Source organism: Aplysia californica, unplaced genomic scaffold, assembly GCF_000002075.1.
Source record: "Aplysia californica isolate F4 #8 unplaced genomic scaffold, AplCal3.0 scaffold00140, whole genome shotgun sequence".
Classification (NCBI taxonomy): domain Eukaryota; kingdom Metazoa; phylum Mollusca; class Gastropoda; order Aplysiida; family Aplysiidae; genus Aplysia; species Aplysia californica.
In genome coordinates, this window is record NW_004797410.1 from 785,571 (window position 1) to 803,070 (window position 17,500).

Consider the following 17,500-nt stretch of genomic DNA (forward strand, 5'->3'; position numbering starts at 1 on the left):
TGTGTATGTGTATATATGAGTGTGTGTGTGTGTGTGTGAGTGTGTGTGTGTGTGTGTGTTTGTGTATCTGTGTATATGAGAGTGTGTGTGTGTATGGGTGGGTGTATGTGTGTGTGTGTGTGTGTGTGTGCGTGTGTGCGTGTGTCTGGTCGAGCGCATCTGAACATGTGTGTGGGCGCGTGTATGTGTTTATGTGTTTTGTCGTGTGGGGACTAGGGAGGGGAGCTATGTGTGTCCTCGGGGGAGAAGCAGGGAATTGTGTAGTTTGGGGAAATGGGAGGGTGGGTGGGGTATTCTGGCGCTGTAGGACTGTGGCACATGTGGTACTGGGTGTCAGGTTACAGAGTGGGCGTTCTTACACGTGCTCACAGTACACCACAATGGCACTAAAACCAAAGCTATAACATAGAGGGGGCCCACTCCAACAACACTGCACTCATATGTTTTCCCTTTGTACTTATGTAAATGCTACTGCGCTCTTGTTCATGTGAGAGGAAATGAGACGGGTAAACGCTAGTAAGTGCAAAAAAATGGACAGAAATAAAAAATGCAACAACATTTCTAAAAATACTTTTAGTTCATATCTTTATTTGGATTTGGGATACAACGGTGAAGGTATACAGCTCAAAAGTTCTGTTAGAAAATTCCGTAATCTACATTTTTTTCTTAAATCGATGTTTATGCTTTCCCGTGGCCGCATAGCATTCTCCGCCAATTATCTTTTCGATGTGACGTCGAAAAGAAACGTGACGGAGAAAGATCGGCGCCAGGGAAAGCAAAAATAGTCGATTTTTTAAATAACTGTGGCATACAAATTAAAAAAAACTAAATTGTTGAGTTTTAAAAACTTATCACTCAAGTTTTTCGAAATGGAATACTCTCAAATACGGCAACGTCTTGCTGGCGATCTGATCTTGGTGACCTCTTTTTTATATAGGTTTAATCGCTTTTTGCTTTCGGTTACATTGACAGACATCATGGCAAACAAAAGTAAGTAAATTGTGACGATAAAACGCTTCAAAATTTGTTTCAATAGAATACACATTTCGCGTCAAGTTGATGAAATTTAGGAGTAGTACTGTTAGTCATGCTGAGACTGGGACAGGCAGAGAATGTCTGTGTCGGATGCAAAATTCATCTCAAGCTTTATATGGTCCTTCTCAAAGTTTTAGTGTACAATGATCTGATCGTGCCACAGGTACAGAGAACCCAAGCACACTTTGCCCTAAGTTTTAAGTTTCTATTAGGCCCAGCAATGACCTACAAAATAGGAGCCCGGTATCCGCCCCCAAAAGAATTTCAGTCAATGTCAGTCCAAAACTTTAGAAGACACATCTTTTTTATCCAGAGGTTATCTCTCCTTGAATCACTCCTCCCCAACAGAGCTAAGATCTATATCTCTCCTGGAAGACACGGTGACTTCGTCTTTTAAATATATCTATATTGATAGTGTAAAGGTTCATGAGTCCCCAGAGTGGATCTCTCCCGATAACCTTCAGATAGCGGAATCTGGAAAACGTTCACGAGTGGAGCTCAGAGTATGACATCTAAAACACGAAGGGGATATCGTAAGGGGCCCTAAGGTTATCTTCGAGTGTCAAAGGGATAAAGAACCCTGTAGTGGCAGTCCCGAAATACAGACTAGAAATAATTTGCCTACGTCATGGATAATATTAAGACAATAATCGGAGCTTTATGTGATGTCAGACAAAGTAGGAATGATTCTGGAATGCAAGAAACAGATGAATCTGAGATTAGGGATTAATGCCATCACCGTTACTTCGGAAACCATTTATTAGTCGTTAAGATTCTGTGAAGCTAAATGATACGTCGTGCAAAATATCACAAATCGCCCCCCCCCCCCCCCCACCAAAACAAACAAACACACAAATAAACAAACAAAACAGTCAATTTAGAACTTTCCCATATTAATATACATTTTTGAAGTAATGTTTATTGACAGTGTTCTACCCACCGTTTAGAAAGGTTGACAACCGTTCATAGAACACTAATGTATTGGATTCGAGAAATAAACCCAAGGAATAATAAATGCTAGGATTACCCGAACTCAAAAACGTGTACTCGGCCTTTGAGATGCACTGTTACCACAAATTTCTCTGGCCTGTTCTAAGTTTAAAATGAACGTTCTGTACTCTTTTTATCCGGGCTACGAGTATACTCGTAACGGGGACCAGTCCGGGCTACGAGTATTCTCGGAACAGCGATACGGTCACGTCAAAGAAGCTAGTTCTGCTTGTAATTACCAAAATACACAAATACGGCGATGCTAGCTCTGCCTGAATATTTTAATTTTCCAATGAACATTGAACAGTGGTTTCTTTGTTTTTGATGGGCGTAGAAGCTTGAAAGTTGTCTCGAAAACGCACATTCATGACCGACGAAGTACTTTTTGAAGTGGCGCTGGGTTGTGAGGGGGAATTATACTAATTTGATGAAAGTGGCTCTGAAATAAATGCCGTAAATTCCGTTTTGGATGATAAGAAACAGGACTTAGACTCATCTAATAGCGATTCCGATCACGGTGAAGGGTTCGGTACTGGAATTCATGCTCGATGGGTAGGGCTAGATCTAGATCTATAAAATCCAATGGGACGTCGTGGGCGCGGCAATCAGGGTCAAGTTCGAGGGTGGAATAACCCTCAAAATCTACACTGTGCTATTGGTGTATTTCTTAACCACATACATTTACAAAAACTATATTCAATTTCTAACATAACTGCCAAATTTCCTTAAAACCCTAGAGTAAATGTAAAAAATATAGCACTTTGAACTATACGCACTGACTTCCGACTCGTACGGCGCGGCAGCCCCAGGACGGGTACAGAGTCCGTGGGGGTACGGCTAGGATAAAAAGAGTTAATTCTTTTCTCTTAATCCATGTAGCAAAGTGGGTGAAGAACCTTGCCTATTCCTTCAGAAACCCAAGCTTTAAAACATCGTTTAGAAATATCATAATAATATACTGTTCAGGATGATACTGTGCTCAGGTAAAAGTGCTCCTAGATAAAAGATAAAGACAATAGTAACATAACACGCAGAAAAAATGCCAGCATTAACAAAATCATTATGCCTGTGGATTCTGCAAAATTTCCTTGATTTATACGCGCTTGTTGGACTTAAGGGATAGAATACAAAAACATTCAGAAATAAGAATCCTAGGCAGGGCATCGTTACCATAGTTTACTATTTTGGATCCCTCTCACCAAAGATAACACCAACTAATTCTATTACTCCGTGACATATGATACACCGACCCCATTTGCAGTTTATTGACTCTCCGACGAGAAAGTCCACCAGAAACCAAGGGCACTCACTCTGGCAATCTTAGCGAATGCTGCTTGGTTCACATGCCCAAGTAGGTCATGTCTATATCAAAACGTTTTCTATGACATTCAAAGAGCCAGGGAACTGAGTTGCAACGCCCAAAACATGGCTAATGCATCGGTAATTGGATACTGTTGAGAACGCCACAGACCTTACAAATTGCAGTATCGACGTTGGAGCGGCCAGATTACATTTAATAACTCCTGCCCTATTAAATATTTCAACACTCGCGAACCGCAGAACCACGAAGAGCAGGGAACCTCGTGTGGTATCGGACACCAGGCTGTTGAATTTCCGCGGGAATCTGTCTGCGAGCTTCGTGAGCCTCTGAAAGGAGCGATCAGACCTTGATTAAACACGAACGACAAATTGAGTCAGCCCGTATTGGCTTTGCAATTGTGTATCCCTCATGTGGATAGAACAGCAGTAACCAACCTGGCGACTTCTAGACTATTCCACCAGGGTATTCTATATCAGGGCACTTTGTAAACCTACACCACCCAACCGTCCTCAACCAACGGGAGTTGTGTTTACTGTGTACGTGCGGCCGATTGATCTGCATAACCGCGAGCACATGTAAAGTACCCACTGATTGGGCGGTGAAGTGCGTTCCGCTGGTGGGGCTCCTCGGCGAATACTAATCTTGAATTGCCTTCAGATAACTCGATATATTTATGCAAATCCAGTAGCAGTCTTGAAGACTTGCGAAGAGCATTCCAAATTTAAGTAGATTTTTTTCACAAGGCTTTTGCCACCCAAGTTTTATTAGAACTGTGCGCCTATCGTGTGTCTGCGAGAAGTTCAAAATTTAAATTCATCGTTTGGTGCGTTCGAAATTTACTATTGATTTGCCCCACTTTGTGTACCAGTTTTCAAAAATGGACCGGTAAATTCAGGACACAGCATTAGGTATCCGACGAAGATATAATCTTGTTTGCTTCTTTTGGCTTGATCAAATACCAACAGTGTAAGTGCCGTCCTTCTTTTTGAACGTTCATCTTTTATGTAAAAGCAAAATATTGGAGACAGTATCCACATCACGTCTATATCGTTACGAAGCTATTGATATTATAGAGCCAATTTCTTCACCCAGTTCTTTTACTCCACAGAAAACATTGCGTACATTTCTATTTTCCCAACCATCTTTTGTTTTGTTTTCCAATCTACTTGCTTCAATTCCAAACATGAGAGAAACTTGACGAAATATTTGACAAGGGAACATATTATATATGCCTATTCATCAAATCTACCTGTTTCTCTGAAATAAAAACCTGAAAAAGATTATAACGCCAGTCTTAAAAACCCTAAAGTTCCCAATTCTGCAGCTGGAAAATTTTTACAAACATCAAACATTGACGTGTCAGACGATGCGGCCAAGGTTTACTTGACAACAGCAGTCACATAAGTGGTATCGCCATCATGGTTTAGAGCGCGCAAACAAAAACAACAACATCAACAACAACAATTAAAACAACAACAACAACAACAACAACAAAAACAACAGCAGCAGCAACGAGAGCAATAGCAACAACAATAACAACAATATCATCTACTTCAACAACCGCGAAGAGGACATTAATGATGACAACGATGGAACAAAAACGGCAACAATGATAACAAACACTTCCGCAAGGAGTACAGAAAATCTGACCGAAATATCGGCGTCACGGGTTGAAGGCATGAGTTCCGTTCTCGGGTGAGGGAATATTGCATCACAATTCTCTGTCTTTCTGCCGTGGCGTACACCTGTTAACTTGAGTTGGCCCTGACAGGCAGAGCTGAAGCCGGTCTCCTAGATGATCTAAATTGTGTTTATTTTTATTTTTCTTTGGGGGGGGGGGGTAAAACACCAACAACAACAATATTGCAAAATCAATTACTTGTTTCCAGAGCTGGGGTCTCCAGAGACAGATACTATTCACAACAACTCTCCCCTCCTCAGGAGGGTCCATCTTAAGGTATTCATACTGATGGTCTCCATCAGTAAATGATGATTGATTAGTTTGCCAGCGTTGCAGAAATTGCTGAGCTTCCACTGTCCAGGATGTATTCCTTTCCTTTTCAATACCTCTATTGTGTAGGAGCTGTCTCCCTCTTGCTCGCCAGATGGCTGCGTGTGAGTGCAGTCACAAAAAGATCCAAGAAGGTTCTAAAGGTTAAAAATCTACAAACACAAATTGACACTAGCAGCTAACTCACATTGGTATCGTGCCGTTCTGCGATAAGGATGATCTAGTTTCGAATGTGTATGATGAAGTCTTGAATCTCGTTTTCAGAGTGTTCAAAACTCTACCCAACTGACTCGGTCCTATCAGAAATGAAGGTAAATCTGGAGGACCCAATGCTCTACTAAATTTACACTATTGTAAGAGACGTTTACCCCTACCATATTTACACGGAATCCCAAATCCTTTTGCTTCCTAAATTCACCACAATTTGGATCAGTAATTATGAGGCGGGCTACGACTCTGCCTTTCATAAACTAACCGGCATTAGAGGGATACAGCGTCTCAGCAGAAATATGGAGATACATGATAATATAGATTTTCCCCCACAGTGAAATCAATCTTGGGTCTTTTGCGTTAGACAGCGAAGCGCCTCTTACCCCTACACTACAAACACCCGTCCTCTAAAGTGTGGTCACGGATAAGAAATCTTGATAACTATAAAACAAAAGGAACGATAAAAGAGTGAATATGCTCAAAATGATGGCAGTGTGGTGTTATTGCTTCAGGTAAGTGAATTCAGCTAGAGAACCTCCACCTTTGCACAACGTACGGTGATAATTACATTGAAGATGTTTTTTATTTATAAGAATTCCTATTAAATACAATGTTGAAAACTTCATTTGCATTTCTCATAAATACGCGTTTTGCTTTCGTGTCGAGACTTGTGGGACACCCTGTACAATTTGTAAACAAGTTTCTTCTTCCTCGTCCATCGTTCCGTGTGTTTTCCGTGCTCTCTTCTGGCACCAGTGTGTCTAGAGGATCAATACCTTGTATCAGACAATGGGACAGAAGTAACGATTGCATCCCCGGACAACAGACACCACAATGTACACAGCAAAGGGAGGCTTTTAATCTGCAACCTTGTTACAGGCAAGCGGCAAATAAAACAAATAATAAAAAAACAGCAGCAGCAAAGGTAGTAATAGCGATAATCAGAGACTGAATTGGTCAGATAAGCAAATGATTTTCAGAAAAAAGAAGACATTTATTGATAAGTTTAATGTTCAAGTGTGCGTTAGCTCTCTTATAACGAAACTACAACGACAACTACTTCAGCAACAACAATATAACAACACCAATACCGACGCCACTATCATCGATAAAAATAATTAAGATGACAGCAACAGCAACAACAGCAGCAGTAACAGTATCAGCAGCAATATTTCTGAAAAGCGGAAGCCACTTCTGCAAAGTGTACCCAAAATCCAAAGAACCCAAGCAGGTTTAGAACAACGCAGATAATTTGCCTTTGTTATGGAGGACGGTTTGACGAGCTTAATATGTCACATCACGTCACAACTTGTTGCTAACGTCATCCGTAACATATTATTTCTTTGAACAATATTATGGACTAGGCTCCGAGATCCAAATAAGAATCTCACCAAGAGAGACCAGGTACCATTCCAACAAAACCAAGAGAGTATGAATCGGCAATTTTGTCTTATCCACACTTTAACAGCGACAACACCAACAACAACAACTACAACGACTTCAGAAAATTTAGCGGAGTGTTTAGAAATGAAGAGACAGCGTATAATTTGTGATGGCTTAACTTTTTTTTTCTTTTTTTTTGGTAAGTGTTTTACGGTGCTCGCAACTGCATAATATCATATGAGCGCGCGGGACACATTAAACTTTTTCAGTTGGTAAGAAATTTTGAATTTTGCCCTGGTGGCGGCCGACGCCTACACTTATCGATTTTAGTCCACCAAGAGATCCTGCACACCGGCCCTCCGAGATTTTTCGTCCTTGTCCGAGAAGGCCAGGTGTAGATCTTTCCTACCGGAAAATCAGGGATATGGCTGAACGAAAGCAGTGAGAAGGAGCCAAGGAGTAGCAGTTGAAAGACTGCAGAAAGAGTCAGGAGCCCAGAGGAGGAGGCAAAGGAGGTGAGGGGGTGGGGGCAGAAAGAGGAGACGAAAGCAGACGACAGTACATTGCTAGAGAGCAGGAAAGAGGTGAAAAGAGAAAATTTTAGAAAAGAAAACTTTTCGGTCGCTACCCAGATTCGAACCCGGGACCTTTGAATGAGAGGCTAACACCTTAACCTCTAGGCCATGAAAGCCCCGATGGCTTAACTTTAGGATTTTATTCCAGTGCAAACGGTAGTAAGTTTGTCGTGGGAAAGAGCCTAAAAAAAGAAAGTTGTGCTCTGTTGAGCCACTTATTGTCTCTGAAATGATCACACTTTAAACAAAAATAAATATGTTCCATTCTCCATAACTTGTGCCAATTTGGAAGTACCATCTTTATCTTGAAATGCAGCTCTCGCTTTGTCATTACAATAATATACAAAGTTGCTCTCCGTCCATTCGCCCATCCGTCTGTCCCCCCTACTGTCTGCCTGTCCGACAATCTGTCTGTCCGACAGTCTGTCTGTCCGTCTGCCTGTCTGTCCTGGCAGCGTCAGTGTGTACCGTAGATCAATATCATGTACCAGACTACAGGACCGATGTAACAATCGCATCGCCGGAGAACGGACACCCCCGTGTACACAGTTAGGGGAGGCTCTAATCTGCAACCTTGTCTTAACCAAACGTTTCCTCCAAAGCGATAAAACGCAGCCCTTGCCCCGATCCACGGACCTCTTCGTCAAAGGAAACAGAATCTAAACCAGGGGACACAAACAACTTCCGTCTGCTGAGAGGGCGCTCGCTGACAATGGCCGTCTAAGTGCTGTCGCGACAGGGACATGGGAAGTCACTCTTTGCTCCGGTGGCTGTCTTGGCTGAAAGCGTTACATCTAAGGAGCGCAAAAAAAGTAATATTATTGGCACCAGGACTGAATGTACCTGTCTTCATTATCAACAACATAAGTCTTGGTTACTTTTTGGTTTGGTTTGATTTTGTCCGATTTCAAATAGTTTGGTCTGGTTGTTGGTTGGGTCTGCTTAATTCATTATAGTTGTTTCAATTTGGTTCGTTTGTTTTGAGGTGTTTTGATATGATTGATAGTTGGATTGGTCCCAGTTTAGGGTCAACTTTAAAAAAATGCTTGTATCTCAGAAAATCAGGCAAGAATATAAACCTCACTGGGCATGAATCATCGATTTTGTGCGTCAGTTAAATCCAGAACGAATCGTTATATTTTCATTTCACAAGTTACACAAGGACGATAAGAAAGGAAAAAATAATGCTAACTCACTTGAAATTATTTTTAAAAAGAAGTGCAACTAAAACAAGCATCTGTCTCATTATTTATAGCACTTTGTACCCCGAAAAAGATCGTTTTGTAACTGAAAGAAAAAGCACAACAAATCTCGAAACGAAACTTTAGTGTTTACTACTGGTCATGACAAAACATGGAGACCGGATTTCCGTAGTGTCGCTATTCATGTTCCTCTGGCGAGTGGGCGCAAACGGGTTAGTTACATCTAATCTGTTGTCTCTAATGGCTGTAGCGACAGGGCACAGAAACTGCCCAGAGTAAAGTCAAACATTCTCCACTGGTACGGTGTTTGTCCCGCGTTTTCTATTGTTTGGCAGAAGGCAGAGGTAAAGTATACTCGTTGTAGGTTGTACATAGCGGAATAGCATTGTCATTATTAATAATTAATATCTTTCCTGGACATTTTCTTTTGTTGTAAATTTAATTGTTCATTTGTTGGATTTTTTCGGATTAGAGAAACGGATCTCCCCCTCCCTCCCTTTAAAATAAAACAACCTTTTGGGGATTTTTGGGTTTTTGTTGGGTGGGGGTAGGTGGGGGAGACTTTACTTTCATTACACTTCTTTGATACTCTGTTTTGCTGAGGTGAGCTGGGGTGGAGGGTCATGGATGTGTGAGGAGGTGGGTATCTATGGGTTGACGGAATTTTGATCGTGACATGATTGCGATTATATACTTTTGAACATCAACTATTTTTATGCATTGTAATACAGTTGTGTACATATAAGGCTGTCCTGATACCCCAGCTTGATAGATCAATCTTTCCATTTCAGCCCCCTTAAAAACAGCCCATAACACCCACCATGTTCTGTTCTTTAAAAAGACACGTAAGTGTTCTTAAAGCGATGAAAAAGACAAATAAATCTTCGAAAAGTAAATTATAATTGCAAATCACGCACAAGGCATTACGAGGCAGTTTATCAAGGGGCATAACCTACAATTTTTGTATTTGCCTCAAATCGGGCAGGGTGAAGAGCCTTTCAAAATGTTTTTAGGTCAGGAATTTACAGCAGATTATAGGAATTCATTATTCAAGTAACATATTATTATATCAAAAGCCCATTGTTTACTGCACGTCTAATTCCCTGCTTAACACACGGAAAAAAGCCTTCTCAAAAGTGAATAGACCCAATGAGGTCGACAACGACAATAGGTACCACACCAACAGCTACATCAACGACAATAACAACAGAAACAAAGAGCTCAACAACAAAAACAATGAGGATTACGAAAAAAAACCACCCAAACAAACAATGGTGACATTAAAAAAACGATCTGCTATTACTCGTGCAAATAAAAATAAGACACCCCGCCTATGTTTCCTCTTCCATCTTTACTTCCAAGGTCATTATAGTGGGCGCAAACAAAGAAAAATATCTGGGTCAGTGGAGCTCATTCGCCGCTCATTACATTTCCGTTCATTCAGAGCATCTTTGTTTCTTCGAGCCAATCCCACCGAACTGAGACAACTTTGAGAAAAGACCATATGGAGAAAAAAAAAGAATCCAGCTTAGTGATGAGATAAACGCAGAGGCGACACACTCAGAGAGATCAAGACAGAAGTTTAAACGCCAAGTTTTGACTGAATTCTCCATGGCGCCGAACTCACCACATGGAAGCAGAGCGGACTTGAGCGAGTGTTTGTGTTACAATTAATCTCGATGGGCTCCCTAACACACTCTGGGTGTGATGGCGGGTTCCAGATATAGAGCTAAGGTAAATACACACAAACGGGCCCCGGGCATGCAGCAACACGATATATACACTTCACAGATCACAAGAAACGGCTCTGCGGATGAAGATTTTCCGCCGATATCGTTCATCACTCACAGTGAAGCAGGCGACTTAGCAACGAAAAAATTGTTATAAACATTGAAATGGGGGTTCTTTGACCTAGTATGCGGAAATTATCATCTTTGACAATACACTGCGGAGCAGAAATGTCAGGATTAGCTATCACTGATTTATTAGTACCCTGTACAAGTTTGCATCTGGTAGACCTGCATGTCAGATAAACGAGAGCTTTTATCGAAATCTGAGGATAATCCAATAACTGGCGGAAATTGCCTCGGTCGCGGACCCCACACGAAAAATCGGTGTCGCAATTTTCCCATGCTGTTTTTGTCTCATTGCAGAAAACGGAATTTCCCATTTTCGCGTTTTGACCATTCCCTACGATATCTCTTGTGACCTTAATTTGGTTTCAAGTTTTAATTGTTAAATTTCATACAACTCTTTGATCCCCCTCCCCCAAACCTTTTTTATTTTGCTCTCTAAATCCCCACCCATGCAGTAAAACAGATCTGGACTATTTTCGAACCTCTTTTAAAAGAAGTGTTGAAACTTTTTGATCTATTGATTATAGATTCTAACTAATTTACTCTTTTGACACTCTTTTAATAAGCATCTTTAATATGCAGAGAAAGGTATGTTGATAACACCGAATGTAAGCGAACTGAGGTTGTCCAAAAGTAACAAGAAATCTGTTCTACGATATAATGCAGAGGCGTAAATGTTTTATCAAAAGCCGTTGCAAGGAACCTCTAAATCCGTGTCGTTGAATGTCTAAAAATGGATTGGAACGTAATTGTCTACATTGTGAATAAAAATTGAAGAGGGTAAATGAGCAATAATAAGGATAACGACATAATTGCATTTACTTAGGATAAGCTCTATAGCATGATCTATGCGCTTTACAATAAAATAATCACCCCAGCAGACCCTAGAATACTCGGGAACATTCTCAGCTTCCCGTTGCGGGGGGGGGGGGGGGGGGGGGCATATACCGAAAGCAGCCAAGTAAAAGCTCAATCACACTTTTATTGACACGGTCTCTCGCTGTCAAATGGCAGGTATCTATCTATTCCCATTAGCCTGAAATAAGAAAATTCGTGTGAAGTGCCCGTCCCTGGACCACAACGTCTTGACTCCAGCGGGGTTTGTTTCCGTGAGCTTAGGTTACGAGCCCGACAGCCTAACTACTAGATCCCACACCCAAATCACTGGACAACAAAGTGTCACACCTCTTTTAATAAGGTATTCGATGATGGGTATCTCCAGAGAGGTGCTGAGCAAGACGAATTCACTGGGCTCAGAGTAAAGGACGAATTCTAAGAACAAAATGGCAGGGAAAGTAAAAAAAAAAAAATAAGAGAAGAAAAAACTGCACAAAATGTGAGAACATCTGACGAACATGTCCAGACAGGTTTCTTTGGAGATTGGTTATTGATGGCCCTGGGGGCCTTTTTAAAAATTTTAAAACCCCCCCCCCCCCCCCGCAAAAAAATGGGGAGAGGGGAAGAGAAAGATTGAGGGAAGAGGAAGAAGGAGAAAGAGCACCCGGGGGGGGGGAGGAAGAGAAGGCACAACCCAGACCCAAAAACTTTATTTTTTAAAAAAAAAAAAAAAACCACTATTAGAGAGAGAGAGGGGGGGAGGGAAGAGGGAGCGGGATAAAGATTGAGAAAGAGATGATGTGATGAGGATAGAGGTAGAGAGAGAGAGACACAAAGAGAGAAAAAGACACAGAGAGAGAGAGAGATAGAGGGGGGGGAGAGACAAAGAGAGAGAGAGACAGAGACAGAGAGAGAGACAGACACACACACACACACACACACAGAGAGAGAGAGAGAGAGAGAGAGAGAGAGAGAGAGAGAGAGAGAGAGAGAGAGAGACAGAGAGACAGAGAGACAGAGACAGAGAGAGAGAGACAGACAGAGAGAGGGAGGTCAGAAGAAGACCGTTTTATTCATATGTTCTGCCTGTCGTACTACCATTGTCAGCCTGTCAGCATTTCCGTGTCGTTGGATTCCACAGTGAGCCGGAATTCATTGTAGTGTCATGGGAAAGGCGAGGCGTTTGGGTTTGAATCTTTTCAGCTAAAAAGTGAAGATGTACTCCTTACACATATTTATTGCTACACAAATTATCATGCCAGTCAACAACAGATAATAGTTGCACCGTTAGCTGTCTTGGTGTGATTTTGAAACAAGGTGCTACATCCCTGATGTCCATTCCAAGCGAGGCGTTCCTGAGCTCCCATTGTTTGAGGACTTTTTATCGCTTTCTCTCATCTTTACGGCATCTGGTTCTAAGAGATCGACTCTCAGATATAGAATAAAAGATACACGTTCAATTTTCAACAGTGGAAGATTATTTCATTGAGTACCCCATTCTTTCTGCGGATGTAATGTATGCTACTCAGCTTAAGTTGTCCCTGACTAACTGGCCACCTCCTGTGCAATCCAAGATATGTCGATGGAGACTAAAAACTCAATTGTGAAGTTGGGTTCATTGCCCCTCTCAACACAGTAAGGTGATTTAAGAGGCGAGACCTCCAAATGTAACGTCCATCTCAAAATGGGAAATTTGTGTAAAGTGACTTTCCTAGGGACCCAACGTTGGATCGAGCTGAACCTCGACTCCCCGAACCTGCAGTCTCAAGTTACGAGTCCGTAGCCTTGCCACAAGACTACCGACGCCAACAGCCTAAAACATTTACATTCACTCTAGGAAAGCGTGTATAATCAAAGGATTCATCTCTTAACTTCACTAAATGTGTTGAATGGAATGTCTTGCAGCATTTTTCAGTATATCGGTTTTTTTCAATTACTCTAAATAAGTGACTTAAAAGTTTCTGCTATTATAATATCTTCTTTGCAAGTGTTTTCCATACAGGCGCCTTTCCATCTCTGTGGGCAACGAAACAATCAATTCTGTAGCACATACTCTAGCAGCATATTATCAGATTTCATTACCATCTCTCTTCAGCAAACAGTTCTTGCTTCAATCGTCAAAATTTCAAAACCAATTGTTTGTTAACTCTGGCTCTTTTCCGGTCGAGCCCTTCAGATTTATCAAAAGCACGCGTTCTCCCCTCGACCTGCTACCCTCACGTATCCTACACAAGCGGGTGGAATATCGACATTCTCTTTGGAACTTTTTGTCTTTCCCAAACCTTCCTGCTCGGGACCGGCCGCCCGGTCAATTATGAGCACAAACAATTCCGATTGGCCAGCAGAGGGCTCACCGGAAGCCGTTCATTTAGACCGGGGCTGCAATCCCATAAGTCAAATATGGCGGCGCCACCGGATATAGAAAGACGAGGAGGCGTGTTTATAACAGTCAGCGTGGAATGGATTTCATTTGTTCACAGTAAAGCGGTACACGGCGGCTAGATTAGACTACTGTTTGAGTTTGTTTCTAGCGAGTTAGGGTCAATGTTGGGTGCTTTTATTACATCCTTTGCAAAGTAAGCAGCAGGTGAAGAGAAATGATGGTCTTGCGAACTTTATCCAGATAATAGTTTACATTGTGCAGCTAATAGTTTGATAGTGTCGTAAGTATTTGTTACATAATGCACATCCTTCGGCAAGTGGTTGTAAACAGAAGAGACGAATAAGCGTGTGAAAGTCATTAGTACCTTCACTTATCCAAATCTACGCTGGGAAGTTTAAGGGTTTTATACAAGCTAGACTGCATGTGTTGAAGGAGGGTAAATATGTGGACTTGGTTCAGTATGTTATGACACAGAGCAGCTTGGTTTTATTATAAAACTGGTCCATTACAGACTATAAAACGGAACGAAATGAGTGGCAAGTGCTGTAATTGTGCCCAATACATAATCCTCTGCACATCGAGTGTGACTTTAGAAAAGAATATTTGATAATACTGGCATCATGGTTTTATGTGCTAACGACTTTGAGAAACACTCATAAAGCTAGCGTTCTAATCTGAGGGTTTGTTTTCTTCACAGCACAAAAGCTGAAAACATCTCAGACAAATTTCGGTCTGAACTATGAGCTAGTAAACCTGAGTCTTTTTATCACGGTAGCTGTATTAAATAATATTACCTACATATTGGTAAGGCTTACTTCACAGTGCGGCAATTGTTCTGTCTATCTGTGCTTGTATTTGAAGGATAAAATGCTTAAATTGCACCCTTGTCTTTGTTCACATACCTCTCAATTTTGCTCTGACGTTTTAAAGGACAAAAAAAAATTGCAATATTTAGCAAGAGAGTCACTCTTTGACAATATAAAATACAAAAAACAACAACACACAAACACAAAACTCCCCCCCCCCCCCAAAAAAAAATAGATCCACGATCTTGAAAGAAAGAAAACGAGGTTGATTAATTATTGGTGAGATTGATTTTTAAAAGAAATAACTTTTATTGCCACCTTACTAATATGGACCCCCCGCGTGCCCCCAAAACAGACCCACAATCTTGAAAAAACAAAAAGAAAACTAGGTTAATCAATTATTGATATGATGGATTTTTAAAAGAAAGAACTTTTACTGCCATCCAATGCCGCTCACGTTTCGTGAATAAGACACAATATTTTTCCTTGCCTTCCCGGAGCATTTTATTTTTCTGTCAAGCAAAGTCAGACCAAGTAGTTTGCCTTTGGGAAGCAATGATGCTTCTATGATTGTGCGCAACATTTCCACCGTCGAAAAACTTCTGATAAGTATCTTGCACCATCCTTGTCATTAAGAGAGTGTTATATTTTAAATTCCGATCGATACAATTTGTATAATATAGGAAGCGGGTTAGTTCGACTTGCAAGGCCAACCAAGACTGAGAGGGATACAGATTCCTAGCAAAAAGTCGGCATTAGATAACATTCCTTAGCAAGAATTGAACACACACTTTTTGAGCGGAAGTCAAAGAGCGTAACGATTATAATATGGTACGTACACTTTCATCATCTGGAGGTGTCATCTCTAATTCAGAGGTTGACGTGGAATGACACTCCATCCTTCACGGTCGGGAGCTGCCGTTGCAAATTCTATTATACCCAGGCCAGTCAATGCTTTTGTGTTGTCCATCCATGTTACTCTCTTTTAGTCTTCCCCTGGCTCTCCTGTCCCACGTCCTTCCTGTAACTCTTTCACAATGGTCTCGTGTCGTTTTAAGTGACCAAAGTATTGTATTGTTCTACATTTAATTTCATTAAGCACGTACACACTTTAAAGGGAGCATAATCTTAAAGTATGTTCAAGGTTATTATATTTGAAATAGGTAGTTGAACAAACCTTCACACGGAGGGTTTTTTATCTCCAAATTTAGAGTCCACCTCCGATAAGTTCAAACGGAGTGGGAGGGGAGCCTTGAAAACTCCAAAAACAACACAAGTCAAGAACCCCCCAAAACGGGATTCGAACCAGGGCTTTCTGGATCATAGCCCAGTGTGATCTCAGGTGAGCTAACACCATGGGCTGAAATTAACGTCTAGATTACATGTCAAGACACTGGGTCCTCTTTCTGGTTAGATCCCTACTTTTATCATTTTAACTGTGGGTATTTTATGCCTCCATTGACACTATCTAATTCATTTAGGAGGTGCACTGTTTCGACTCTGTATGTATGTCAGGGCCAATCCAAGTCGAAAGGGATAGAATATCTCTGCACAGAGACTGAGATACTCGATTTTAAAAAAGCAAAAACATTTCTACATAAGAATCGACCTCGCATCTTATGTGTGCAACGGCAAAGCGCCTGACCGATACGTTATAGACGCGGGTTAGTGAATCCCAGCTTGTACTGAGCTTACTAGCGACAACAATAACCTTTGTACTGGTTCCCATAATTTGTCAATTTGATAGAGTAACAGCTCTTACTAACAATGTAACGCCATACTTTCGAACTGTCAAACCTCAGATTTCAGCAGTGATATCCTATTGAAAATTATCTTCAGCACATGAGTCTGGTGTGTGTGTGTGTGTGTGTGTGTGTGTGTGTGTGTGTGTGTGTGTGTGTGTGTGTGTGTGTGTGTGTGGTGTGTGTGTGTGTGTGTGTGTGTGTGTGTGTGTGTGTGTGTGTGTGTTTATTAGTTTGTGTATGTGTGTCTTTTAAAATAAAGACAATAACGTTTCCATATTCACAGTCTCTTGGTTTACAGAAAAAATATGACAGTCTTATTAAGAGAGAAGAGGAAGAAGTAGAATCTTTCAGTGTCGCCCTCCAGCCCCCGCTTGCTAGCCCCCTTGAAATCCGTACTTGATTCCTAGCAAGTAGCACAGTCATAGCATGGGCTACGAAACAACACGTTAAAAGTGCACATAGTCTCATAACAAAACCAATTGGTTGTACGTAACCTATGAAGTTAGGAAGAAATCGTCTTGGTATCAAGTCAAAACTCCACCGAGACACTAGAGGGGAGAAAACTCTCTAAAGTCAGACATGACACTACAGTGTATAGACATCTTCATCTTACACATCCCCTCCTACGTTTCGGTTCCGAAGGATAACTTTGTGTGCTCCGTAGAGTTTTTCTTTACCGATCAGCATTTTGACACTCGCACGAAAACAAACTTTGGCAAGAGAGTCGGGAATGCCGGAACCGGCGCCATGTCGGGTCCCCCGGGGGACAAAGATTTTTTTCCCGGCATAGATGGGTCACTTGTGTTAGCCCCCACGGGAGAGTTTGTTCGCCGCGGATATCGAGAACTAAAAGGAGCAAGAACATGGGTCGAATCATGTTTCTCTTGGGAAAGATGCTAAGACATTTGTGTTGAAGCCCCCGAAAAGAATACAGTGACGGTTAACGCATAACCTCTTCGAATAGAATGCTTTTCTGGAGTAAGGCGTAAACGCCAGTGGCGCCATTAATCTTATGAATTTACATTTATCGCTCTCCTTCTGCAGACAAGAATTCTGGGTTAACAGGTTCGATTCTCTCATATTTCTCTCATGTACAAGTTGATCATTTCAAGGAGGGCTGTTTTTACCTGTCTGCTAAAGAAATGC